The sequence below is a fragment of the Crinia signifera genome, chromosome 11, assembly GCF_055691185.1.
Source record: "Crinia signifera chromosome 11, ASM5569118v1, whole genome shotgun sequence".
Classification (NCBI taxonomy): domain Eukaryota; kingdom Metazoa; phylum Chordata; class Amphibia; order Anura; family Myobatrachidae; genus Crinia; species Crinia signifera.
In genome coordinates, this window is record NC_139227.1 from 10,499,193 (window position 1) to 10,525,844 (window position 26,652).

The window sequence follows — 26,652 nt, forward strand, 5'->3', positions numbered from 1 at the left end:
AGATAAAGAACAGGATTCCTTTTAATTTTCTTCCTGCGCATCCTCATTGTACTGCCCTATGGAGGACAACTTAATCCTGACATTGGAAGTGATAATTAACCCTTTCTCTGCTGAAAAGAACCTCAAGATAAAAGCGAGCGCGGTTATGCTGGTGCTAAGTGACTCTGGGACACATAAAGCACATCTATCAAATGCATGGGCCTGTCAGGATGCTGAGAATTAAAATGACAATAAATAATGTTTTTGTTGCAGTTTTATGAATGGGAAAGAGAGAGAGAGAGAGAGAGAGCGAGAGAGCGAGAGAGATCATTTGCATAGATCCTGGACAGCCTGTATACATACACTAGCCCAATAGCCTAGTTGTCCATTGATCAGTGTACACAGTGTCTAAACTGTGCATCTTCCTTTGGCTGCATCTATTCTGAATTCTTAGTGATTTTGACCTGCTTTAGCTCAGCCTCCCACAGCTCTTGAACTCAACACTTTATACAGTGTATTTGGCAGATTCTGCCCCCTTCTCACTCCACACCCCCTCCGAGCATTCTCCCTCTATCAATCCCTCCAAATGAATGCATATTTTATGCAAATCTAAATCCCTCTTGAATGTAATGAAAGCAAACAGACATTCCACACACACACAGTTTATCCGCTGGAGAACACTGATTCCCCCCAAGATGCCACCAAGTACCCCCAAAACCTGGTATTGATCACAGAGGTGCTGAGCACCCAGCTCACCCCCCCCCCTCCTCCACCCCCCTTCCACCATATGCTCCCATAGCTGTGCAATCTGCTTTGCATCAATCCAGTCTTTGCATCCCTTGATTGCATCTCTCAGATAGTATCAGAGATGGAGATGCAGAGAAGGGCTGAGGGTCAGCTCTGATGGACAACACTCCTCATCTTCACAAGTCTGAGACCCCTGCCTCTTGCAATTATTCATGTGATTCTGTTCTCACTGGCCCCCTCTCCTTCTCTCCGTCAGCAGCTTGCTCTCAGCCCTAGCCTGCCCCCTCCCTCTCTCCCTCTCTCTCTTTCTATCTATCTCTCTCCCTCTGTTGCATTCCTTGCCAGAAGCTCCAAGCTTCACTCGGATCTCCTTGCAGGACTGGAGTGTACAGGACTTTAGGATGCTGCTGGTTCTCCCTGTGAATGGGACCTTATTATTTCTCTGTAGTGCAATCTGAAGAAGCCACCAAGGTAAGGACCCTGGAACCCCTTCCACTCAGAAGGGATCCCTGTCTGTCTCCCTGTCTATTGCATCTCTGTCCTCATGCCAGTTGCGTGTTCCTTCAGAATGCCACCCTGGGGATCTGGTGAAGCTGGCAGATCCATGGGGGAAAGGAGACTAGAGAGATTTCTACTCCTGGAGGAATGCAATAAGCCAGGTTGGGCTAGGAGCAACTGTTTGCCCATCCAAAAGCCAATCCTCTGAGCTCCTTGAGAACCACACTGGAGCTTTTGGTACCTTGGCATCCCTACTTGCCACATAGGAAGGATCTTATGGCTGATTTTTGGCATTGTGGTTACAAAAATCACAAATGTTGCCTGTATTTTTTTTTTTTATTGCTTTATTTCACTTTAATTTTGCCCCTATTTTGTTATTACGTCTTTTTTATATATATATTTTTGAGCACATCTATCTTGGCACAGAGAGGGGGATGTTTGGACCTTTGCGTCTGATGGAGGTGACTGAATTGGGATGAGAAGAGGACATTACTGGGGATAATCTGGAATATAAAAAAAAAAAATCCTGTTTAAATTCACTTGGTTCAGTTTTAACCACCCCCGTGCCAGGAGGCATTCCAGTTCATCTGTCTGATTGATGGCACAGACCACATCACCTTTCTTCTAGCATGGGGGTAACAAAAATAATGCCTCATTGCTTTTCCCTCTGCTTAAAAAAAAGGGTTAAAATACATTGCGGGATAGTTGCTTGTAAAAAAAAAACTCTGGGCGCTGTGAAATGGTTAAAACAGATAGAGTTCTGTAAACTGTGCATGCGTAACTCTGTGACTTTGGGGAACCCGAATTGGCAGAGAAGAGGTTAATTTTATCTACAGCCCAACAAAAAAAAAAATCTGCTTTATTACAAGTCTTATTGGAAGGGTGATGCTACAGGGGGTCTGTTTTTGCAGGGAGAGGCAGCTGCTGCATGCCAACAACATTATCCTGTGTCGTTAACTCTTTAACTGCTCACCCCTGTGGTTCAACCTGGGCCTTCTTGGCATGTAAAGCGTTAATGCGCCGATAGCAGATACCGTAGCCTGGAGAGAGCTTTCCTTGGTGAGACAATGTCTCACCATGCAAATGACTCTACCTTCCCCAGATGCATTGATTTCTTGGATAGCACCCTAAATATTTAATTGCAAACACATCCTGTGGCTGTAGAAGGATGCATCCTTAGGGTGTGTTTATTAACAAACTCTTTGCAGAACAGGAGGGGGTTTAAAGGGGGGATGTGACCCTCTAAAGAGCGCAGTAGTATGTTAGGGAATTCAGTGCATTTAATTCTGCTTATGTAGTAGATATATGGAGTGACTCTGGGGTCTGATTCAGTGCATGTCTGTGCCCCTCTCTTTTATGCAATATACAGTCTAGCAGCTATTATTAAGAGAGGGGTTGCATCTCTGCATTGTGAGGCTGGTAATACAGTAGCATCTGAATAGATAGCCTCTCTGTTCATCTAGGATAAAACTGCGTCTCCCATGAAGAATAGATTTTCTTTTGAATTATTTAATCAAGTAACAGTTCAGTGAGAAAGCATAACAGAGCTGACAGACAAGTATCTCCCTCACTCCATAGCTGCTGCGTTTATTGTGTACTATTTCTTAATATACATAGGTATATATGTTGTGCTATAGGTGCAGCCTCACTGTTATATCCCCCTTCTCAATTATACTAAGTAAAATAACCTTAGCATTTAATTAAAACAGGAAAGTCCTCCGCTGCTATAATATAACGTGTGTCTAAATCAATTCTTTTTTTTCCGCTGAGGACTTAGAAGACAAGTGGATGATTGTGAAGTGTCTGAATTTTTACGAGAAAGAAAATTTCAGGTCTTCTTTATCACCTCACATCGAGGCTTCAGCAGAATAGAGAACTTACGTTTTATTGCATGGTGCTCATAAACTGGATGTAAAATAATCCCACCAAGGTTTTGTCTACATGCTAACGCAATGTGTTTTATTGAAAACAATGTATCCCTGGGCTGAATGTGCCATTGTATGACTTCTAGAACATTTATCATAGTTCTTATGATGAAGTATGCTCATCTGTATAAAGTATGGCAAAACCGCAATAAAACATAAAAAAAACCACCAACATAGGCCATAGTGCTGTACAAGAAGGAAAAATGCTTTCAAACAGTGGACATTGTAATCAGTAATGCACAAAATGTTTTAAAAATCGCACTGTTAAAATTTGACAAATTGCAAAGCTTAGTCTGGAGTTCTGAGTTCTGATAATTCAGCACAATTTTCTAAATATATATATATTATTGAAAAGCTCTATAAGAGAATGGTATTTACTGCAGTTATTTGGCATTTTTGTTGTTGTGCGTAACAAAATTTGGAATACAATGTTGTTTTTTTCATGTTTTCCAAAGCTGCCCATTGGCGTTAACTTTGGCCAGCGTTTAGGGGACACAGGACGTACAGACAAATTTCATGCACAGTATCCAACCACCCCAGCACAAAGAGGTGAAATGCTCTAGAAAAAGGCACGGTTAGAAAAAAAAAAAAAGCAGACTGCAGTTTAAGTGGGATCCCGCTGTTAGAGTCAGGCTATGAATGTTCCACTTTTAATAAGGATTCCTGAATTTCTTTTAAACTTTTAGGCCTAAAACGCTGATGGCCCATTAAATATAAATCACTAGCAGTAGTGGTGTTTTTGATCGTTTTCTTTAGACAGCAGATTTTAGGGATGTTGGGGAAATATGATCTTGATGATACGGGTTTCTTTGAAAGTACGTCTGTCCTACAATGTAGTTACTATATAAGTTTGTAGAGTTATATTTCTTTTCAACATGTTTGTTTTGCGTTGTTTGGTATTGTGGTTCCAGTTAAGTAAAACAGCGAATTATTGGCCGAATTTGTAAAGAAAAAAAAAAGTCTTTGTTTCTCAAGACTCCCAACCTCTGCATAGTCTGCGTCTGGTACTAATTAGCAGGCCCAGCCAATGACATCTACATTTAAACTTCTCTGCTGAACAATTAAGGTTAGGCCCCTAAACAGCCCGTAACAATCTTGGTGGACTATACAATGCAGCCTGTGTTTATCTGGTACCAGACTTAAGTTTAAGGTTAAAGGCCAATTTGGCACAGAAAATATTGTTTCAGCAGAGTTTAATAAGTCTACGTGGAAACAAAACCATTGTGTATGGGTGAAATTCTGTAGGTCTTTATACTCCGCTAGGATGTGGTGATATTTTTAGAATAGAGGAAAAAGCTCCTTTGCTCTGTTATACATACGCAATTATTTGTAAAATGTATGATCATAGGGGAGATGTACTAATCCTTGGACAGTGACAAAATGAAGAGATATAACAGTACCAGCCAACTGCTGCAGGAAGTCGTATCGCCGAGATTTGTTAACATCCTTGGGCGCGATCTCCGTCAAAGCCTAGTGCTGATGCGCCATGCCTCACCACCAGGCCACTGGGCATGAGTGAGATCTCGCAAGTCTCGCGAGATCTCACTTGCAGCCCAGAGACGGCACTCGCCGCATCCAGGGACATCGGTGCTGCGGTGTATGGTCAATGATATCGATAGAGGAAAGTTTTGGAAAGGTCAACTCTACTGACCGTTCATGAATTTGGCCCCTGCTATCCGCATGCTATTTTTTAGCGCCCCGGTCACTAAGCACGCTCCTTCATACATGGGGGCGAAGCAGAATTAGCACAGATAACAAGGCTTTGTGCAGTTACCCCTGAGTTTGATAAATAACAGTGGATGATAGGTTGGTTCGTTTTTTAGAAACAAAGAACTTGACAGCAGAAAAGAACCAGCTGGCCCATCTAGTCTGCCCCACACATACTGCATACACATGCACACAATAGGGTTTATTTTAGTCGGGGAGTCAGTTAGCCTAACCGTTTATTTTTGGATTATGGGAGTAAACCAGAGTTCCTGGTGGAAACAAACACAAGCACGGGGAGAATATACAAACTCCACACAGTTAGGGCCATGGTAGAAATCGAACCCATGATAACCATTGCACCATCTGTGCTGTCCAGGTCTATAGTAAATCAACCCCTAGGCCTGCAGTCCTTGATGACTTGCAATATCCTTGTGATTAAATTTTATCGCATTTATAACTAAGTTCAGCAAAGTTTTTAAACTATAAAAATTATTTTTGTGCAGGACTTTAAAATAGGCTCCTGCGTGTTTTACTAATTGTGCATCCTCAGCATAGGGAAGGCTGGTAATACTAGGTTCTTAGATGCGCCACTGGTGGTTTCCACCCAGCGCCAGCATGCCTGGGACAGAGGCTGTGTAGAGACAGGAAAAAGTATAGGTGTATTGCCCTTTTTCTGGACTAAGAAAAAACCGTAACCGGACCTAACCCCGGAACGCCGGACTTGACCGTCAAACTCTGCAGTCTGGAGCTTGTAGTATATGGGGGTGGGGGTGTCTGGGGGTGTCCCGTCTGGAGGGGGTGCTGTATTCTCCACCTCCTGCTCTCCCTTCCCCTCCCCCCAGACAGGCACCCACTGAGCTAGAGGACACTACAAGCTCAGGAATAGCAGAGACTAATGAATGGAACCTGTCCAGTCCGGCGTTTCGCGGTCATGACCGGTTCCAGTTTTTACCCATAGCCCTCTTTTTCTTTACGTTGTTTGTTTGCCGGTTTCTCCATCCTTTACGTTTTGTTTAAATGACTTACAGACACTGTGGCAAGAAAAGTGCTTGTGCAGATGTAAATGGAAAATGTAGGACGTTTTAATCATCATTCGGCACTTGGTGACACGCCGTTTGTTATTTGCTGCTTTCGGGCTTCATTTCCTGACTGGTTCTTTCACATTGATACCTTCAATATGCCAGATACAATGGCTTTTTCATCTGGAAATACTTCAGTCTGAGCAGTAAGACAAAATTCCTGCAAGGCAAATTGTTTTCATGGCTGTCAGAGATCCTGGTAAATCCACAAGCAACCCTGGACTGTTTTTTTTTTTTGTGGGCTGTGGGGGAGTGAGGGGTGGTGAATGTGTGGAAGGGGGAGGGGGGGGGGGTAGGGGGGTTTACAGCTACAGTATTTAAACATCTGGAAGTGATTCCCCCCACAGGTTGTCTGATGTTTTCATTCCTTTAGATTATGCACATCTTTTCACAATCTCTGGGCCCTTTCCTCGTGATCCCTTCATTCCACAGCTTAATGAAGGCCTTATGTTCCACGGTGAGGCTAATATAGAAAATAACAGATATTCTTTCTTGTTGGCTTACAAGCATTTCCTAGGCAGACATTGGAGTACTACAACTCCCAGCGTAACACGTTCACGGCTGCATTTTTTTCTGTACTTTTTAAAGTTTTATTCAATAAATATGAACAAACCATGGAGCCTAGATAATAAGAATATAGATATCCAGTATTCAGAGTAAAGCATACAGTACTTGCCTAGCTGAATTGTCTCCTCTCCGGGAGAAGCACGGAGAGGAGACCTTCTGCAGCTTTTCTAGGGGGCGGAGTTTGCACCATTAAGCCTTGCCCTCAGTAAGCCCCACCCCAATTCCCGTAAATGCTTTGATTTGCGGCTCTACAGAGAGGGGGTGGTACTAAATGACGGAATTTGCATCATTTTAGCCCATCCCCTCCCCAAAGTGATGCAAATTCCGGTATTTGACTGGCAGACGGAGGGGGGTGTGGGGGCCTCCATGTCCCCCATCCTTCTGGGGGACATGGGGGGGAGGGTATTTAAGTTTGGAGTAAAGGTGGGTACACACAATGCAATAGACCTCCTTAACCATTTCGCATAGAGTGTACCCAGACGGTCCCTTGGGTGACAATGTCTAGTTCAGTGTTTTTCAACCACTGTGCCTTGAGCTGTTCTCAAGTGTGCCCCCAGATCTAGATATGCCCAAACCAGTTTACAGCCACCACGAGTTCAACTGTTATTTACTAGTCTCTTCTTTTCATGTAAAGGGCCAATGTACTTTATTTTTGTTACCTGTGTGATTGATTTTTATATGGGGGCCAATAGGTTGTATTTTTTTCCTGTGTGGGCCAATGTGTTTTGCCCTGTGGGGATGTAATGATGTGCCTTGGCAATTTTAAAATCTTATTTAGTGTGCCGCAAGGTAAAAAGGTTGAAAATCACTGGTCTAGGTCAACAGTGACCATTATTGGTTGACAATGCCTAGGTCGAAACCTAAGAATGGTCGACATATCATAAACCGACTTGGTTCATACTTTACTATCCCGTATCTGAAGCATGGCAAGTGCAGTGAGCCATGCGAGGGGACAGGGTACACGTATACGGTGTCCATGTCGACATATGTCAACACAGACACAAAAAAACATGAAAAACTCGTACTGACCTTTTGAGTGTCGACCATGCAAATGTCAACCATAAGCTTGTGTTGACCTGTCACTGTCGACCTAGTGTATGTTGACCATTCTTATGTGTCAAACTAGTCACTGTCGACCAATAGTGGTCGACCTAAACATTATTGACCCATTATTTTAAAACCACCCAGCCTAAGAGAGTTGCCCTTGTACAATGTGTTACTACTCCTATAGACAAATCTTAAGAATCAGCATCTGACAGTTGGAAATCGGAATGCCGCAGTCATTTGTTATCTGTCGTTTCTCTTATTGTCACAACTTTATTTATAGTAAACAAATTGACAATGCTGCTGTTTGTAAAATCAACACATTTTTGTATCAGCTATTGAGGCAAGCTGTGAAAATAACTGCTCAGGCCATTTTCTCTATCAATTTCTTTTTACTATTGTAAATAGACATTTTGCTCTTGATTCAGAATTGTGGCACTTGCAAATCAACAAATTTGACAAAGCCATGTTGCACTGTAGGAGAGGACGATTTAAAATATTTAAAACACAGAGATTCATATTTGGGAACGGTATATCCTAGTTTTATTCCATATCTAAGTTAAATATACTGTAATGAGGCATACACATGGGCAATTTCTAAGCATTGTCACTGGATCGCTTAGAAAATGCCCCTACATCGCTCGGTGTGTATCTGTAATCTGGAAATTAATTTCTTAATAGCTGGTAAGGGCCAGTGCTGACACATCGCTGTGTGCTGAGCGAGTTAGCATCTCTCAGAATGCTCAGCTGTATCTCCCCTTGTGTTAAAGTTGTCTAGTATTTGTTTGCTGCATGCAAAATCAGACATTATTTAATCTGCATGCGAAATACGTAATTTTTCACCCCTTGCATTGCTACTGTATTTGGTTGCAATATGTATTTAATCCCAACTGTGGGGTAAACGAGGTGATGTTGCGCATCGCAACCAATCTATAATTTCTTTATTGCATTCTGAAAATGGTAGACAGAATCTGATTTGTTGCTATGGGTAACATCCACAGTTTTCACTTTTAGAAGATTAAGTACATTTACACCCTTGAGCCAGGCCCATATTACGTTGTAGTAAACTGGTAGCAACTGTCTCATACACTGACTGTGTAGCTTACTAGAGACCCTAAATTTGAGGTTTGTGAAAGGGATATCATATTGGCCCTTATTCTGGTTCACTCCTTCTGGCAAATTCCTTCTCAAATGGACAAAACCATGTGCACTGCAGGTGGGGTAGATGTTACTTGCGCAGAGAGAGTTAGATTTGGGTGGGATTTTACTTCAAAGTGAGATCAATATTGCAGTGTAAAAATAAAGCAGTCAGTATTTTCCCTGCACAGAAACAAAATAACTCGCCCAAATCGAACTCTCTCTGCACATGTTACATCTGCCCCACCTGCAGTGCACATGGTTTTGTCCACATAAGAAGGAATTTGACAGAAGGAGTGAACTAGAATAACCCCATTGATTTTGTGTTCCCTGTTTTTTTTACCTGAAATCTTATACAGATATGCTGCCAATTGTACTTGTATATTGTGTGGTGTTGTTTTCACGTAGTATCTTTGTGTCATTTGAGGTTGTTTGTATTCTCTTTGTGTGTGTGTTAGTGCTGCAGGAGTGTGTGAGGTGTTTCTGCATATAATTGGATTACCAGCAAAAGTAGACAAGTAGATAAGACTTTGACAATTTGTGGCACTCCAGGTATTATGCCAGTGACTCCCAGAGTGCTAGCAGCAAGTGACCAGAGCATGCTGGGTAATGTTATCACGGCTGGAGAGACAATCACCCCTTCCCCCTGAGTCTACTGTAAACGTTGGTGTGTGAACAAATCTAATGCTGCCCATACACTGGTGCAATTGCATTCGATGCGATCTCGGGTTTGATTCCCCTTGAAGCTCAGCATTCGATAAATCGCATGAAAAAAACATTTTAGTGCCTTTTATCAAATGCACCGTTCGATAAAAAAAAAGAGGAGGGGCCAGGAAGTGACTAGATCCCTTCAAGAATCTCACATCGCCATTTAGAAAAATCGTATGCGCACAAAACAGCATTCAACCGCACATACAATTCAAGAAATATTATGTGCAGCACATAAGACCGTGAGACGCGACATTCGAGCGGCGTGGCCGCGCATTGCGTCGAATGGTACACATTTTGTGAATACAATCATTCGTTTTCTTGGCCAGATGAGGTTGAAATCGAAGGATTGTGTACAATATCTCACAAGTGTATGGGCAGCATAACGGCCTAGTTGCCCTCCCTCCCTATTGACCAGGAGCAGACCTGGCTATTAGCACTTTTTACCTGGAAATCTGTCTATTTTGTGACAGATATTTATTTGGATTTCTATTTTTGGTGTGTAGATAAGATAGTTGTGTTGGAATATATTTTTAAACATAATTACTCAGTATGCGGTCAACTTGAACCATTTCTAAATCAACGTGCAGATAATCAATTCACTAGGACTTAGTGGTTGGTCTGTAAAATGTTAGTGAATTTACGGTTTCTTAGGGCGGGATGAACCAACCGCTTGTGGTTCGCCTCTCCACATATCACGCCGCTACTAATATCATAAGTACTTACGTATGCGTTTAGAAACGCAAAGGGCAGCTCTCCCGATAAGCTCTTTGCGATGGTCTCCGGGCCCCGGACTTCCAGGTTTATGACCTAGTTTGTGCATGCACACTGTGACGCAGTGAGGGATGCTTGGAGGGATCTGATTGGATCCTGGAAATGTACTATAGTCTGCACCAGTGCTCTATCGAGCATTCCTCTTTATTGAGCAATTGGTGACAGGTCCTTCCTAAACTCCTAGAGATCCAGGATGTACCGTATTATTATTTTTTTTTAGCTTCAGTTGGCCCCATTAAATAACATTTGACTGAAACACAGCTCAGTGAAATGGAGATACAGGGCCAGATTCTCTAAACTTCAAAAGTGATAAAATGGAGAGTGATAAACAGCCAGCCAATCAGCTCCTCTCTGACATTTTTCAAACACAGTCTGTGACATGGCAGGTAGGAGCTGATTGGCTGGCTGTTCATCACTCTCCAGTTTATCACTTTTGAAGCTTAGAGAATCTGGCCCATTGTATACAGTGACATAGTGGATTGAACTAAAATCTCCAGATTTGAATAAAAAGTGAATAAGTAAGTTTTTTTTTTTTATTGGCTTTTTTCTTTAATACTTTTTGTAGAGCGAAATATTTTAATGAGATCCTTTGGAGGGCAGGGGGAGGGTTGAGATAAAGTTATTAAAAGCAAGGCTGATGACTCATTGTCCTCAAAAATCTTGAATATTCCGCAGTGGTTTCTAAAGTGATCGTGTTGGATTACTGCGAATATTGTTACTTATATCAGGGATTTTTGTCATTAGGTCTAGAGGGCAGCGAAATGATGAGACGCAGAAAAAAATAATTGTTGCTATAAATTAAGATAATGGTTCTGTCATGGTAAAATGTACAGTATTTGTATGTTATTGTTTATACCCGTGATGGCTAACCTATGACATGCATGTCACTCGTGACACGCCAAGGCACTTTGACTGACGCGTCTGACCAATTGCTGTGCAGTGAAAACCCGGAAGTGCGCAAAGGAAGCGGCTAAGCCAGCACGCACGCTGCGCTGCCAACTGGGAGGGGACAGAGGAGGGCGTCGCCTGTTTGCTGGAGGGATCAGAGCTAGCCTTCCAATAGGAGGTGCCGATGCCGACGGCCGGGTCACGAGAGATAGAGTGCCAGTGGCCTGGGAGCTGGGACTGCCCTAGTGAGTCTTACCTATTATCCATTGCCAGAACTCATCCAGTTCCTTGTTTTTCTTGTCACCTAAGTCCTGAACCGTCACCGTCTTTCTGGAGGAATTCCGTTCAGCATGATACTGTATGTGTTTGTGCCCACCTCCCTTCCTAGAGCGAACGGCCCTTGTCCGAGCAGAGAAGTCGCCTAGAATCCCTACTTGAGCCACCCAGGACCTTCCCAGGTGGCAGTATTGCATGCAATACTGTATATCAGAAGTGGTCCTTTTGTAGACGATATATCGCATGCAATCCGAGCCAATCATTTCCAGTTTGGATGCGATCCAGCAGATCATTTCAGCAGCCAATGTGACTTGCAGGCTCCGTTGCGATCGCACACGGGACTGCGCATTGCATTGGCCCGGCGAGTGAGAAACTTGCCAAAGCCGCTTGCTCCTGGGGTTGGCACGTGCGCATATTCGCGCATGTAACATTAGGGACTGGCCCAAATTTGGACCCTAAGGAACAAGACTGAATCGGCCTCAAAGTACGCTTCCGTCACCTCTATGCACATCAGGTAAATTGTATCCCCCCCCCTCTGCGTCCCCATAACAGGGATCTCGCGATCTCACCATTTCACACAGATATTCAATAAAAAAAACAACTCAGATTCAATAAAAAAAATCTTATTTCATTGATCTGAAATTAATTCTAAGCATTAAAAGTCTCGACACTCTACGGTATAGAGGAATGTGTAACGTTCCTTCACCACCACATTACCACATACAGTTATAAACATCAGGATCTTGTAGATGCGTCTGCAGAACATTTCAAAGCAATGCACTGTCACTCATTTAATAGACAAAAAGAGTCAAATCTGTGGATGAACACAGCGACTTCAATGAACAAGAAGTAACTTAATAGCTGACGATTATTCTTTTTGAACATAAGAGTAATCACTAGAGGGCAGTAATGTTCTTTCATAAATCTCAGCCAGTGGTCTGTGTGCATCTCAGGGCAGTAAGAGAAGATGGTTTGTAACCTCCAGCAATGTACAGAGTCTCGGGGGAGACAGAATTCAATCTAGCTGCGGTTCAGCCTAATGCGCAGGCAGTTTGTCAGGATTAACATCTTTCTAGTCAGTGGCTCTTCTTACCTATAATATTATATTAGCACTTTGCTGTACGCTACAAAGTTAGGGGAAACACGTAACTTTAGATTGTTTGTGGAGTTCCTCAGTTGGCGTAGAGGTGAGAAGTACCGTAACTACTACCTGCAGCGTTGATTAGAGCTGTTGTCAACTTTCGTGCATCTCTGAGGACCTGCAAATACAGGATGGAGAAGAAAGTAGATTAAAAATGGTGAAAAGAAAAATATAATCGTGCTAGAAACAGGGCAGGATGATGAGCCAGTGACTGAATTTAGAATATTTATTACTTTATTATTTATTAACAGTTTCCTATATAGCGCACACCTATTCCGCAGCGCTTTACAGAGCATAGTTATGAGCAAAAACACATAGCGGATTACAGCACAAGACAGTTTGGGACAAGTACATGGTTAATATGGATAGCTGCATCAGTGGACAGGACACTGGAGCAAGCATCAGGGTGGCAGAGGTTTATATATTCTAAGAAAGGCACATGAGGAGAGAGGGCCCTGCTCGTGAGAGCTTACATTCTAAAGGGGAGGGTTAGACAGACAGGGGTGACACAGAAGGGAAAGAAGTGGGCATAAACAGTAGGTTAGGATGAGAGATGGTCAGATTTATGCAGGAGGGTGGGAAGGGGTCAGCTTAGTCTTTGATATTTTAAGTCTAAAAAAAGTGCTGGGTCATCCAGGAGTAGACAGTAGAGAGACAGTTGGAGATATGAGTGAGGATAAAGGGAGAGAGATCAGGAAAGGAGCGGTAGATTTTAGTATTATCAGCATAGAGGTGATAGTGGAAGTTGAGTGAGCGAATAAGCTCACCCAGAGAGGACGTATAGAGATAGAGAAGAAGAGGGGCAAGAATAAAATGTTGGGGGACACCTACTATCAATGGAAGAGCAGAAGAGGTGAAGTCGTTAGAGGTGCAGCTGGGCATTTTCAAAACAGACAGTGCACATACATTACAAGAAAAAAGAGTGATATTAAAGAATAGATGCAAGCTGCATCTGTATATTATTCATATGTACAGTACACAATGCCAGACACTATAGGAAACTTCAGCGCAGGTGACCTCTTAGCGTAACTAATTCTCCCATGATGCTTGGCTGTGCGCTGAGCTTTGCAGGAGATATAGGTTAGCAGCAATCGCAGCAGTGTCAGAGATCAGCAGAGCAAAGCTGTGTAGCGCAGTTAACTCGTTCTTATAGGTGACTGTGATTTACAGCGATTTATCAAGTTCTAATTCGAACATTCTCCCATCAATCAGCGCAGGCCACTGCCATGCCGGAAGCACTGTACTTCTAGCATTGCTGCAAATAGTGACAACATTGTTCAGACCAATGTGAATACTATATATACAGTACAGAAATGGGGCCTGCATTTGTGCAATACGTAAAAAGAACAGATTTTGAGAAATGTGCATTAAGCATATTAAAAAAAAAATTATGAATGCACATTTGTACACACAGTTGATAGATGCAATTAAATGTGGCGGCACAAATTTTGTCCGGGAAGGCTGATTCTGTTCGCACGTTACAGCCCGGAAGGCTGATTCTGTTCGCACGTTACAGCCCGGAAGGCTGATTCTGTTTGCACGTTACAGCCCGGAAGGCTGATTCTGTTCGCACGTTACACCCCGGAAGGCTGATTCTGTTCGCACGTTACAGCCCGGAAGGCTGATTCTGTTCGCATGTTACAGCCCGGAAGGCTGATTCTGTTTGCACGTTACAGCCCGGAAGACTGATTCTGTTCGCACGTTACAGCCCGGAAGGCTAATTTTGCTCACAGCTCCTGGAGGTGTAGAATCAGGTTACTGTAATTTATCAAAAATTGTGCAGATCATCAGATAATGAACCGCTCAGTTAAATATCTTGAAAAATTTACTTATGAATTGGATAAATACACAATAGAAGGGACTCTGTTGGTGGCTCCCATGCACAGAAGCAGACATTAACTAGGGAGCCAACATGCCTAAAGTAGCCCCTGGCATTGCAAGTTCCAATGTCCACCACTGGACCTTTACTTCCTGTTTCAGTTCTCTTTTTTAAGTACTGTATACACTCGAGTATAAGTCGACCCGAATATAAGCCGAGGCACCTAATTTTATAACAAAAAACTGGGAAAACGTATTGATTCAAGTGGGACCCTCACTCGAGTATAAGCCGAGGGGGGGCTTTTTCAGCATAAAAACTGTTCTGAAAAAGTAGGCTTATATTTGAGTATATATGGTAGTTGAGTATTTAAAAGTCTATTGGGTTATGTAATATAATTAAGTTTGTCTTTGATTAGGATGCAAGTAAAGGTTCATTAAATAAGGGGTCAATTCATAAAGCCTAATGGCTGGAATCACTAATACCCCTTTCACACCAGCTGAAAATTCCCGGGTTGGACCTGGGAACAACCCGGCAATAGCGCTGGTGTGAAAGGCTCCCGGGCCGAAACTCCGGGACTGATGTGCCAGGATTTCAACCCTGGACCTTCACGGGTTGCTGGCTGGTGTGAAAGCTACTCACCCGGCATCCTGGCTTGAACGTTGCTGGCCGGGTGGGAAGCCACCAGGGGACTGCTGGGGATGGAGCTGCCGGATGTCTCTCCCGCCGCAGCCTGTTGCTGGGGGAAGCCGCTAGGGGGACTGAGTTGCCAGGTTCCCCCTTCCCCACCACCCCCACAGCCCTTGCCTTCTGTCACTGGAGGGCACTGCTATACAGTAGTAAATAATGGCTAACCCCAAAGTGGAGAGAATACACTAATAAAATACTAATACTAATATGTTATCTTCTAACTGCCATGTTACAAGCAGAAAAAGGACTTCAGCTCATTAGTTGGTTGATACTTTGGTCCTGATTGTAGTTCATTTGGAACGGTGCGAAATCAGCCCCATTCCGATGTTTATGTGTTTACGTATGTTACACACTCGCTGGGTCGTTTGTTGCGGGGAGGGCTGGGGGCGGATGGCAGAGGGAATACGGCATAAAATGCTGGGCATCCCCATGGGTACACAGGATGTCAGTCGTTCTCCCCGTCTTCGTCCAGGCGCACGCAAATAAATTCTATTTGCGAAGGCAGGAGAAATCATGATTCATCATCGAATGATTGCTCCTGCAGTGGAGGCATGCGAGGGGACAGAGGCAGGACTCTGGGAGGCAATGGAGTCATCTGCCACCGGGCTCCTGCTCCCAAGGAGCACCTCTCCTCCCCTGTGAGTTTGAATCAGTTAATTGAAAGCCATCGGTATCTCTTCTGGGGCTGACTCCTCCCCCTAGCAGGACCATAGATGTGACACTCTCTTTATTATAAACATAATATCCATAACATACCTACATATATTTCTATAAGATGGTGTGTGTGTTGGGGGGGGAGGGGCACCAATATTTATCTTGCCTCCAGGCAACTTTACGCCACTGCGAGTTTTTGTAACACATCCCCTCGCATGTCACCCACCCACGGCGGGGAAGCGGGCATGCAGACGGGCAGCGGGATGTTCGCAGCCAACCAGAATCGGGCGTTTTATCTCTTTCCACATTATATCATTCTCCATGCGTTGATAAATCCCCCCCTAAAGGTAGAGGATACCAATAAGGGCTAAGTTGTAAATTACTATAAATAGACGGATATTGCAGCATCGCAATGTCTCTCTCTCCCGGTGTTTGACACTGAACTCTAGTAATAAGGTTTGATAGAAATGTTAATGATCAGTGCTGCACTGAATTCTTTTGGCTGCTTTGAAATCCTACATATGAGTTTTTTGGAAAGGTCAATTGTCCCATCGCAGCCGTCCCACTTTCAGAGCTGTCCTGCAAACTGTGATCTATGGTCAGTAGGCACAGCCCCAGGATGCCTCAGAGTGACTTACTGTAGGTGTTTTTAGTGGACAGGTCCAACGTCCCTTTAACCCAAGTTTAATCTGCGATTTGAGCCACGATGTTGCTGTTCAGCTCCTCTTCGTCTTTGTCTTTATGTCTTCCATATTTTGCACTGGGGAAGTTTTACTGCTTTAATCTAATTAGAGGTAATGGGATGAACTGGTAACGGAATATCCAAGCTGCATATCATGTATACAGCAGGGTTTGGTGGTCTGATGGAGCTTTGCGGCTTAACTCGTTACAATAAAATATGGGGATTTCAAGGACTCGGACATTGATCTATACATATAGACCCATTAAATGTATCCACTGCTTAGGGTTATACACTTCCTGGGGATTACACCTTCTTTACTAAACGATATGATCATCACTATAATATCTCTGTCCATACTCAGAGTGAGGGCAGATTTTGTCAGCTGCACCTCGCGTCTCATGCCCCATTGATGTCATAGGTGCAATTCTCCTTATTGGGGACGTCTACAGAAATCACAGTTTCCATTACGTGAATGCGACAGTAATTCATTATTTTTTTTAGTTCCATTTGTAATGTGTTTATGCCTTTTACTCATCAATGCGAAAAGAAATGTGCATTAACCCTTCAAGTACCAACGTTGCTGTCAGAGATGCCCAAAACATCCGTTACAAACGCCAGCGTCGCTCACAGCCACCGTTCTTCTCTGGGTGCAATATTTATCTAAAGCTTTGCATTTATTTATACAACAAGAACAGTCGCTGTGAGCGACGCTGGCATTTTTAGCGGGTATTCTGAGGATCGCAACGGTGGCACTCACAGGGTGAAGGGCCTTATTCTGAGTCGCATGCTGCAGCTCCCTTCGGAGGTAGCCTGCCAAATGCTGCTACGAGCTCGCTCCTGAGTGTATATCCAGTTGTTCGATTGTGCAAGGACCGGATTTTAGCTCGTGCGCATGCCGCATTCTGATTGGTGCATCGCCATTATTTGCTTCACTGACATTCTGCTAGCACTATGGCAAGCAGGGTTTCTCCTGCATGCGGTCATTAGGTCAATCATTATTGGGTGACAGTGATTAGGTCGACACACAAAAAAGTTTGACATGCAATAGGTCGACATGGTCAAACGGTTGACACAAGGAAAAAGTCGACACAAGTTCACGATGCAGTAGGTTGACATGGTCAAAAGGTTGACACAATGACAGTCTTGTCGACCTTTTGCTGGTGTCGATTTTTTGACCACATCAACATTTTGCTTGTGTCAACCTTTTGACCATGTCAACCTTTCCTCATGTGTCAACCGAATGCCTGTCGAACTAATGATTGCCGACCCGTCTGACGGTGACCTCCTATACCTCCTATACCGCTGGCATAGATCAGGGTTGCCGACTTTGTTATTCTCCTCTCCGGGAGAAGCCCGGAGAGGAGAGTTTCAGCAGCCGTTCAGGGGCGGGGCTTAAGTGTGACATCACTAAGCCCCGCCCCCATGATGCTAAACCAGTAAATTTACGGATCTCCGTGGAGGGGGGCGGGGCTAAAATGACGCGAGTGTGTCATTTTAGCTCCGCCCCCTCCTCTGAGACCCGAGGATTGCGGCATTTTAATGCCGCGATCCGGGGGACAGCGGGGGTGCCCCCTGAATCTGGGAGGGTTGCCCACCCGGGGGCCGGGAGGGAGAACCCGATTTTCGGGAGACTCTTGGAAATTCCGGGAGGGTCGGCAACCCTGGCATAGATGCACATACAGTATGACACTCCCACAATGCACCCACTGACAGGTCTCTCTCCAGTCACTGCTTTAAGAACATCCGTCACCTTTGTGCATTTCTGATGCCATCTGATCCAACCACTTCCGCCCCTTTGGGCGCACAGTCTGTCTAACCCATGCCCTATAAGGGTTTTTAGAGATGTTCCTGCATACATTGCATGCAAAGTGTGTGCGGCTCATCGCAAGCTCAATTGCAATTGCGCACACATTAACAGACCATACGCACTTACTGGGAACATCAAAGCTAAGGGTTGGTCTATGGCTACGCAGACTGGCCACAGCAGTAGCCGCTCAGGCACCATGTATTTGCACATACTATGAAGCGGCCATACACAGATGGACGCCTTGATAGCGGACATGACACTCCTGCGTTTTACCAACCAATCCTCGTAACTTCCCTGTTGACACCACCAAACCGCCACTACCTGCCAGCTGCTCTGTTGTGTGAACATCCTACCTTTGCACACAAACATGAATGAGGCCCGTTGTGTTTACTGCAAGTGAATGCAACTGGGTCAATGACGTGTCAGCCTTTGAACCCTAAACAAACAAGCAGCTATTGTAATTGATGTGGGGTGTCACTGACAGGTCCTAAAACCAGTGTGTAACGCAGCCTTAACCAGGAACAGGTACAAGACAACAATAATTGGGGTGCCGGACAACTCACCGACAGTCGGGATTCCGACAGTCATTACCCCGACGTCGGAATCTCGACTGCTCCCTCGTGGGGGTCCACGACCCCCATAGAGGGAGAATTAAATAGGTGTTGACACAGCGAGCCACTGTGCCGGCAGAGCGGCGAGTGCAGCGAGCCCGCAAGGGGCTTCGTTGCGCTCCCCCTCGCTGTTCAGTCGGGATTCCGACATCGGGCTAATGACTGTCGGAATCCCGACTGTCGGTGTGTTATACCACACCCCAAAAATTGTACAAAGATGTTTCTCTGATTGTGAAACATTGCTATGAATTCCTGAAATGACCTCGTAACGTTAGTACTTTTTATAGCTACTGATCAGTGCACGCAATTCATACAGGGAAAGAGCCAGAAGAGTTCTATATTTACACGTTACGCTACTAAACCAATTACAGGCTGTTAAGTCCGGCTCTCCAGGAATGTTGTGAATGATTGTACAGTGTTTGCTTTAGTGCTGGTGCATGGCTGGTAGGTTCTATCGCCAGTCAGCTATCTGTAAGAATTATGTTTGTAATTATTATTTATTTATTACCAGTTATTTATATAGCGCACACATATTCCGCAGCGCTTTACAGAGAATAATTGCACATTCACATCAGTCCCTGCCCCAGTGGAGCTTACAATCTATATTCCGTACCACATATGCATTCACACACATTAATTCTAGGGTTAATTCTGTTGGGAGCCAAATAACCTACCATTATAATGGATTGTGGGAGGGAACGGGAGTACCCGGAGGAAACCCACACAAGCACGGGGAGAATATACAAACTCTGCACAGTAAAGCTAACCGTACTTCCCAACTTTCAGGGAGACTGAGGCGGGACAGAGCGATGCGCGCCACCGGCATGCCGAAAAATGTCGGGGCGTGGCCAATTAAAGGGGCGTGGCTTATACTTGCAGCTCTCCCACAAGGCCACGCCCCACTTTGACGATATGGGGGCATGACCCAGAGGCTCTGTGAGCCTCTAGCCATGCCCCCAGCCCCCTGGCTGTGGGAATAGACGCTGTGCATGCACGCACAGCGTTTATTCACTGCTTCTCAGCAGCTGACAGGGGGGACTCCCCGCGGTTTTCGGGACTGTTGGGAGGTATGTGATAACCATTACACCATGCGCACTGCCCAGTAAATATCTATCTATCTATCTATCTATCTATCTATCTATCTATCTATCTATCTATCATCATCATAAATTTCTCTACAATTTAATATTTTTATCTTGGCACATATTAGGTTTTTTATATTACATTTATACATTTTTAAGGACATTACGGTTGGCCAAACCAAAAGAAACCTCATTTTCACATAGATTTTATAGGGCAATTCCACAGAATGACCCTATAGTAAATGTAAAAGCTTAGTAGTTTTTGACTAGTAGTTTTTAGACTTTAGTGATATCAAATATATCTACAGGTTTCAAGGTCCGGTGAGGTTCTTCTTATTACAGGCTTCACAATAAAGTGCAGCAGGCTGGGCGCGATTATATACTCTATCCAATATAAGTCTCTGTATTTAAGGAAGGCAAAGCTAAATTGGTTCCGGTCTTTACATTGTTTCGGGGAAGGGTCCCTGTGTCATGCAGATGAGATGAGCCGTTATCTCTCATGGTGGCGGATCTTGGAAAATCCTTCTCGCCTCTCATTTAGTTGCAACACTAGAGCTTCGTTGCTTCTTTTCCTGAGAGTGAAAGTAGTCAATCAACTGAATCAGCAGAAGATTTTATCAAAGCTGTTAATAGCATTGTAATGAATTTGGAGACGGAGCGGAAGAAATCAATGCAAGGGAAGTGCTTGGATGGAAGATTTAAAAGGGGACCGTCGGAGTATGACTAAGGATAGGCATTCCTGGAACGCACGCGCTTGGCACAACTAGAGCATGGTCACTCTGAAGATTGGTGGCATGTGAATAGTGTTTATTAAAGGACAAACGGAAGCTTTATTCTCTGCAACATGGGAACTGAGGGTTAGAGGAAGGGCAAGCGGTGAACTCCGAAGCTAGAACTACTTGATTTAGAAAACTGTAACATTTTTAATTAGTCGTTGGTTACACTTTGGAGGACAATTTAAAGGGACAGCTGCCTGAAATTCTTAAATGTCTAGATTCTACTAGAATGTTCTGGTAACTTCAGAGCGGTAACTATCTTTAATTTTACCAATGGGATTCTTGCTTTCAAGGAACATTTACATGCATTAAATATAAGGTAGTCTGAATGTCAAAGTTGTATGTTCTTCCGGAATTGCTGGGAGACTCACAAAAAATTGGAATACCTCTTCTGTCTCCTGCAATAGTGGACAACCCTCTTGCCTTACACCAACTTCTCCTGTAAAGTGCCCAGTACAGGGGCAATTCACTATGAGTTGTGTAACCATGGTTGGTTCCACTCTCGCAACATAATGTCACCAATTACAACATTCTATCATAGAGCAAACTCAATTCCTATTTTGATCTCCCATAGATCAGACGGAAAAGTGCATCTATTGTATGAACTTGCACACTAAAGTGTGCACATCACCATCGCACATCATGTACCAAGCTTGAAAAGTGCTAAAATGGAGAGCCCGAAGCGTGGCGAGCGCAGCGCGCCCCGCGAGGGGACGCAGATACCTTCACAGGTATCCGTGTCCCCTCGCGGGCTTCACAGGTATCCGTGTCCCCTCGTGGGGCTCGCTGCGCTCGCCACGCTTTGGGCTCGGTGGCTCGCTGCGCTCGCCACACTTTCTATTCTCAACTCCACGCCGACGTGGATAGTGGGGGTATGAAAAGGTCGTAGGACGTGTACCGCCGCCCCTCGCGGGCTCACTGCGCTCGCCACGCTTCGGGTTGGCGTTGATAGTGGGGGTGGTACAGTGTGAAAAATGACATTTGGGGTGCATTTTACATGATGTCAACTCATGTACATAATTTCTGTGAAAAATGACATTGCATCGCATCAGATCGCATGCGATCTGATGCGATGCGATGCGATTTTTCCCTGTACGATGCACATCGTGGGAGCCGTGATTGTACACAAGTACCGAAACGCAGATCCACTGTTAAACATAACTTGCAGATCAGTGGGAGTTGCCACGCACTGTACACACTGGTAACCATATAGGCATTGCAGGGCTGCCAAGAAGGAGGGGGGGGGGAGGTGGAGAGGGTATCCAGGCCCAGGATTTCTGGAGGGGTCCTGTGGGGTCCCTGGTCCAACACCCCCCCACCCCTTCTCCCTCCATCCCTCCCAAGCAGCACACTCCTACAGCATGTGCTGTGCTGACAGCAGGCTCAGCATGAGCTTCTCACTCACAACTTTAGTTTTGGGGGCGTGGCCTAATTGTGCATGTGGCCATGCCTCCCGCTCTTAGGCCACACCCCCAACATTTTACTGGGGCCCGGCATTCCTCTCGGCTGCCCTGGGCATTGCCACCTGGCAAGCGATATAGCGATAAATTCTGGACTATAAAGTAACAATATTGTTCACTAAAGTCACCGTGTACCTCTGCTGATCATGCTGTCATTTGACAAAATTGTGCTGCACATAGGCGTGCGCACGGGGGGTGCCAGGGGTGCACAGGCACCTCCTAATCACCCCCGCACGATTGCTGACATTAACGTCCTTATTCTTTTTTTTTAAAGTCTGCTTACCCCTGCCAGTGGCGTCACTAGGCAGGTGCGGGGGTGCGGGCCGCACCGGGTGTCACCAGTCTCTGGGGTGACACCCAAGTGCAGAGCTCTCTCTACATTTAAATTAAAAAAGTTTAAAACTGACAGGAGGATTGCGGCGCCTCAGGGGCTCAGAGTCTGTCCGCATACACAGAGACCCTGCGCCCCTCCAAAGATGGCCACCGCCTTATTGGGGCAGATGCTAGAGGTGCTCCTGCACCTCTAGCGTCTGAAGGGGAGCACAGGGCACCCAGCGCTTCCCGGAAGCGCGCACCGCTGGGAATGAGCAGGTGCACTCCCTGGCTGTGAGCCCGCAGGCCAGCGCTGTCGAAGTCTGCGGGGAGCTGCTGCAGAGATAGGACAGCGAGCTGTGCTGTGCAGAGACTGCCGGCTGCCGCACCCTGCGCCTGTCACACTCTGTGACCAGTAGCGGTGCCGGCAGGGCCCTTCCTTCTCCTCACTCGTCCTGTCAATGAAAGACAAGCAGCAGCATTGCCCTCCTCCTCACTCTATTCCCTCCCTCGTGTACAGTAAGTGAAGACACTGCACGCAATCTACAGCGCCCCCCCCTCCCCTCTCAACTGCCTTCCCCTCCTCCCCCTCCCCTCTCAACTGCCCTCCTCCCCCTCCCCTCTCAACTGCCCTCCTCCCCCTCCCCTCTCAACTGCCCTCCTCCCCTCTCCTCTGCCCTCCTCCCCTCTCCTCTCAACTACCCTCCTCCCCTCTCAACTCCTCTACTCCCCCCCTCCCCCTCTTTCCCTCGTAACAGAAGCCCAGCAGGCATTTCTATGCTCTGCTGAGCATGGTGCACACGTGACTGTGTGCACTGGAGGAGCCAGCAGGCATGGGCAGGGGAGCAGCTGCAGCACTACAGCCAACCACACCAGCATAGTACAAGTATGTGATGTTTGCTAGGGAGTGACATATTAAGTAAAGAGAGGGGAGTGACATGTTCATGTAATGTGCAGGGAGGGGATGTAGGGTAGTGTGCGCAGGGTAGCTTCAGTAGTATAGTGTGGGGTGCAGGGTAGCGGCGGCAGTGTCGCATGTGCAGGGATGGGGGTGCAAACTCTTTATTTTAAAAAAATCTATGGGGCATGGGGGCCAAACTGTCTAGATTAGCATCCCTGCTCGTGTTATCAAATGTCATTTTTTGCAGGGGGGAGCAAAATGCATAGTTACGCCATTGCCACCTGGTCAAAGTGCATGTAACTCTCCCTGAGCAACAAGCAACAAACTTTCCCTAGGCAATGAGCATGTAACTTCCCCTGGTCAATGAGAATGCATATACCCCTGGCTAAAGTGCAAATAATCCCCCTGGGCAACGAGCATGTAACTCCTCCTGGACAATGAGCAAGTAACCCCCCCCCTCCCATGGCAAGGAGCATGAAAACTCTGGGATATTTTGGCACTGTGGGCCGGGGGGCATATATGGCACTGGGGTATATGTCTGGCACTGTGGGGGCATATCTGGCACTGTGGGGGCATACAGTATCAGTGTCTGGCACTATGGAGGCATATGTGAGTGTAATGGGCATCATGGTGTGGGGTGTAATGGGCAGCATTATGGTATGGGGAGTATTGTGTAAATAATTACCATCACAGTGCGGGGTGTAATGGGCATCACGGGGTGTAATGGGCATCACGGTGTGCGGCGTATAGTGTAATTGGCATCAGGGTGTGTAGCGTAATCAGAGCCGAATTTCCCATTAGGCACGAGAGGCACCGGCCTAGGGGCGGCACATGTTTGGGGGCGGCACTTGGATGCCTGTGTTAGTACTGTCAGCCCAAAATGTACCAATAACTGCAAAATATCCACTGTACTGTACCATATTCCATCTTAAATAGAGTGTAAATGGATAGGACATGCAGATACTGCCCCTGTAACTGTCCTACTTAGTAAACATTATTGTTGTGCCTAGGGGCGCCCTCCTCCCTAAATCCGCCCCTGAGCGTAATGGGCATCATGGTGTGCAGTGTAATTGGCATCATGGTGTAATGGACATCACGGTGTGTGGCATAATGTGTAATTGGCATTACGGATAAACAGTATTTAATGATTTAAGTAGCCTGTAAAATTGCAGGGAAGAACTAAGCTGGACTGATCAATCAATTAATCTATACAGCACTGCTATAATACTGGAAGATTAGAATAGGTGCGCTGACACAATCTACAGGTACACAATACAAATCACGGTACAGGCCACACCCCCTTCTGATAGGCCACACCCTAATTTTTCAGCGTGCACAAGCATCCTATCTCCGGCTTATGGAAAGTTGGGGGGGTGACACCATGAGTTACTACACCGGGTGACACCAACCCTAGTGACACCACTGCCCCTGCCGCGGACATTGCACAGTGGTGTGGTGGGGAGGGATGTTGCGTGCGGGGGGAGGTGGGGATCGGATCTCCATTTTGGATCCGCAGCAGCACTGCTCTCTCCCCGAGTCCGTCACAGCCACCGGCGAAGTGCGGGCTGTGACGGCTGACTATTATGCTGTGATTGTGCAGCCTGCGCCGGGCCTGCGCAGGCTGCAGTAAAGAGACCAGAGCCAGGCGTCCGCCACAGCAAACCCCACCTCATCCTGCCCGGCTCCCTCAATGTGACTGCCTATCACAAGGGGACCAGCAAAGATAAAGTAGTTGAAGTGGGATATGAGGAGGGGGTCAGGGAGGGAGATATGGGAGGTTTCCAGCCAGTCCAAGTGGGCCCAGTCCTCTGCCCCATTTATGCCGTGTTCACACTGTGTAATGGGCATCATGTGTGGCAAAATGTTTAATGAGCATCACAGTGTGAGGCATAATGTGTAATGGGCATCAGGGTATGAAGAAAAATGTGTAATGGGCATCAGGGTATGAAGCGCAATGGGCATCAGGGTATGAAGCGCAATGTGTAATGGGCATCAGGATATGAAGCGCAATGTGTAATGGGCATCAGGGTATGAAGCGCAATGCGTAATGGGCATCACGGTATGAGGCGTAATGGGCATCACGGTGCGAGGTGTAATGGGCATCAGGGTATGAAGCGCAATGTGCAATGGGCATCAGGGTATGAAGCGCAATGTGTAATGGGCATCGGGGTATGAAGCGCAATGTGTAATGGGCATCACGATATGAAGCGCAATGTGTAATGGGCATCACGATATGAAGCGCAATGTGTAATGGGCATCATGGTGTGAGGCGTAATGGGCATCATGGTGTGAGGTGTAATGGGCATCACAGTGTGAGGTACAACGGTTAATGCTCATCACGGTGTGTGGCGTAATGGGCATTATGGTGTGTGCGAAATTTGTCATGGGCATTACAGTGTGTGTCCTGTAATTGGCATTACAGTGTTTAGTATAACGTGTATTGGACATTACAGTGTGTGACATAACATGTATTGGGCATTATGGCATTTAGTATACTAAGTACTGGGTATGTGATATGTAATAGGAATTACAGTGTCAATTTTTGGAGAGCGGCTTCGCCGTGCACTGTCCCTGTTGACCCTATTTAAGAAAAATTTGTTAAGCCCTCGTATAGTGTGTAATGGGCATTATGGTGTGTCCAATTATGTGGAATGGGCATTACTGTGTGTGGCATTATGTATAATGGGCATTATGTTGGGTGGCATAATGTGTAATGAGCATTACTGTGTGTGGCATTATATGTGATGGGCATTATGGTGTGTGGCATTATGTGTAATGGACATTTTTGTACATGGCACGTGGCATTATGTGTAATGGGCATTACAGTATACATTTTTGCAGTGCTTTCGGCACACACTGTCCCTGTTACTAGTATGTGTGTGTGTATGTGGGGGGGGGGGGGGGGGGGCTGTTGATTCATAAATAAGTCAACTTCTATTTACAGTAGTTTGCATTGATGCCCAGTAGGCGGTGATGGACACGCCCAGTAGGCGGTGATGGACACGCCCAGTAGGCGGTGATGGACACGCCCAGTAGGCGGTGATGGACACGCCCCTCCAATGGTGCACCCCCTAAGAAAATGGGCTGCGCACGCCTATGGTGCTGCATGAACAGAGGACAACCTGGTCGTCGTCAATCAGCGAGAGTGCGCATCTGTCACTTGTAGCATACACACTGGGCAATATTTTAAACAACATCGTTCAGAAGAGCCAAAATGAACAATATGGTTTGAAAAAAATTGCCCAGTGTGTACGTACAGTACCTTAGACTTCAAATCCTATATAAGACAACAGCGTGTGCAGAGATATGAAAACGTTTATAAGCAATACCTTTTTGTTTCCTAATGCAGCAGAATAGTCTCTGCAGAAAATGCGTCAGATATTATTTGTTA

At 45.6% G+C, this 26,652-nt stretch overlaps 1 protein-coding gene across 1 annotated transcript in view; it reads left to right on the forward strand.

The window, feature by feature from the left end:
- The first annotated feature begins 853 nt into the window (after nt 1-853).
- The window catches only part of CDH11 (cadherin 11), a 131,079-nt gene continuing 105,280 nt past the window's right edge, over nt 854-26,652 (forward strand). The window contains exon 1 of the mRNA XM_083164122.1: nt 854-1,197. The gene's annotated coding sequence lies outside the window, so the exon portion shown is untranslated. The remainder of the gene's footprint in view (nt 1,198-26,652) is intronic.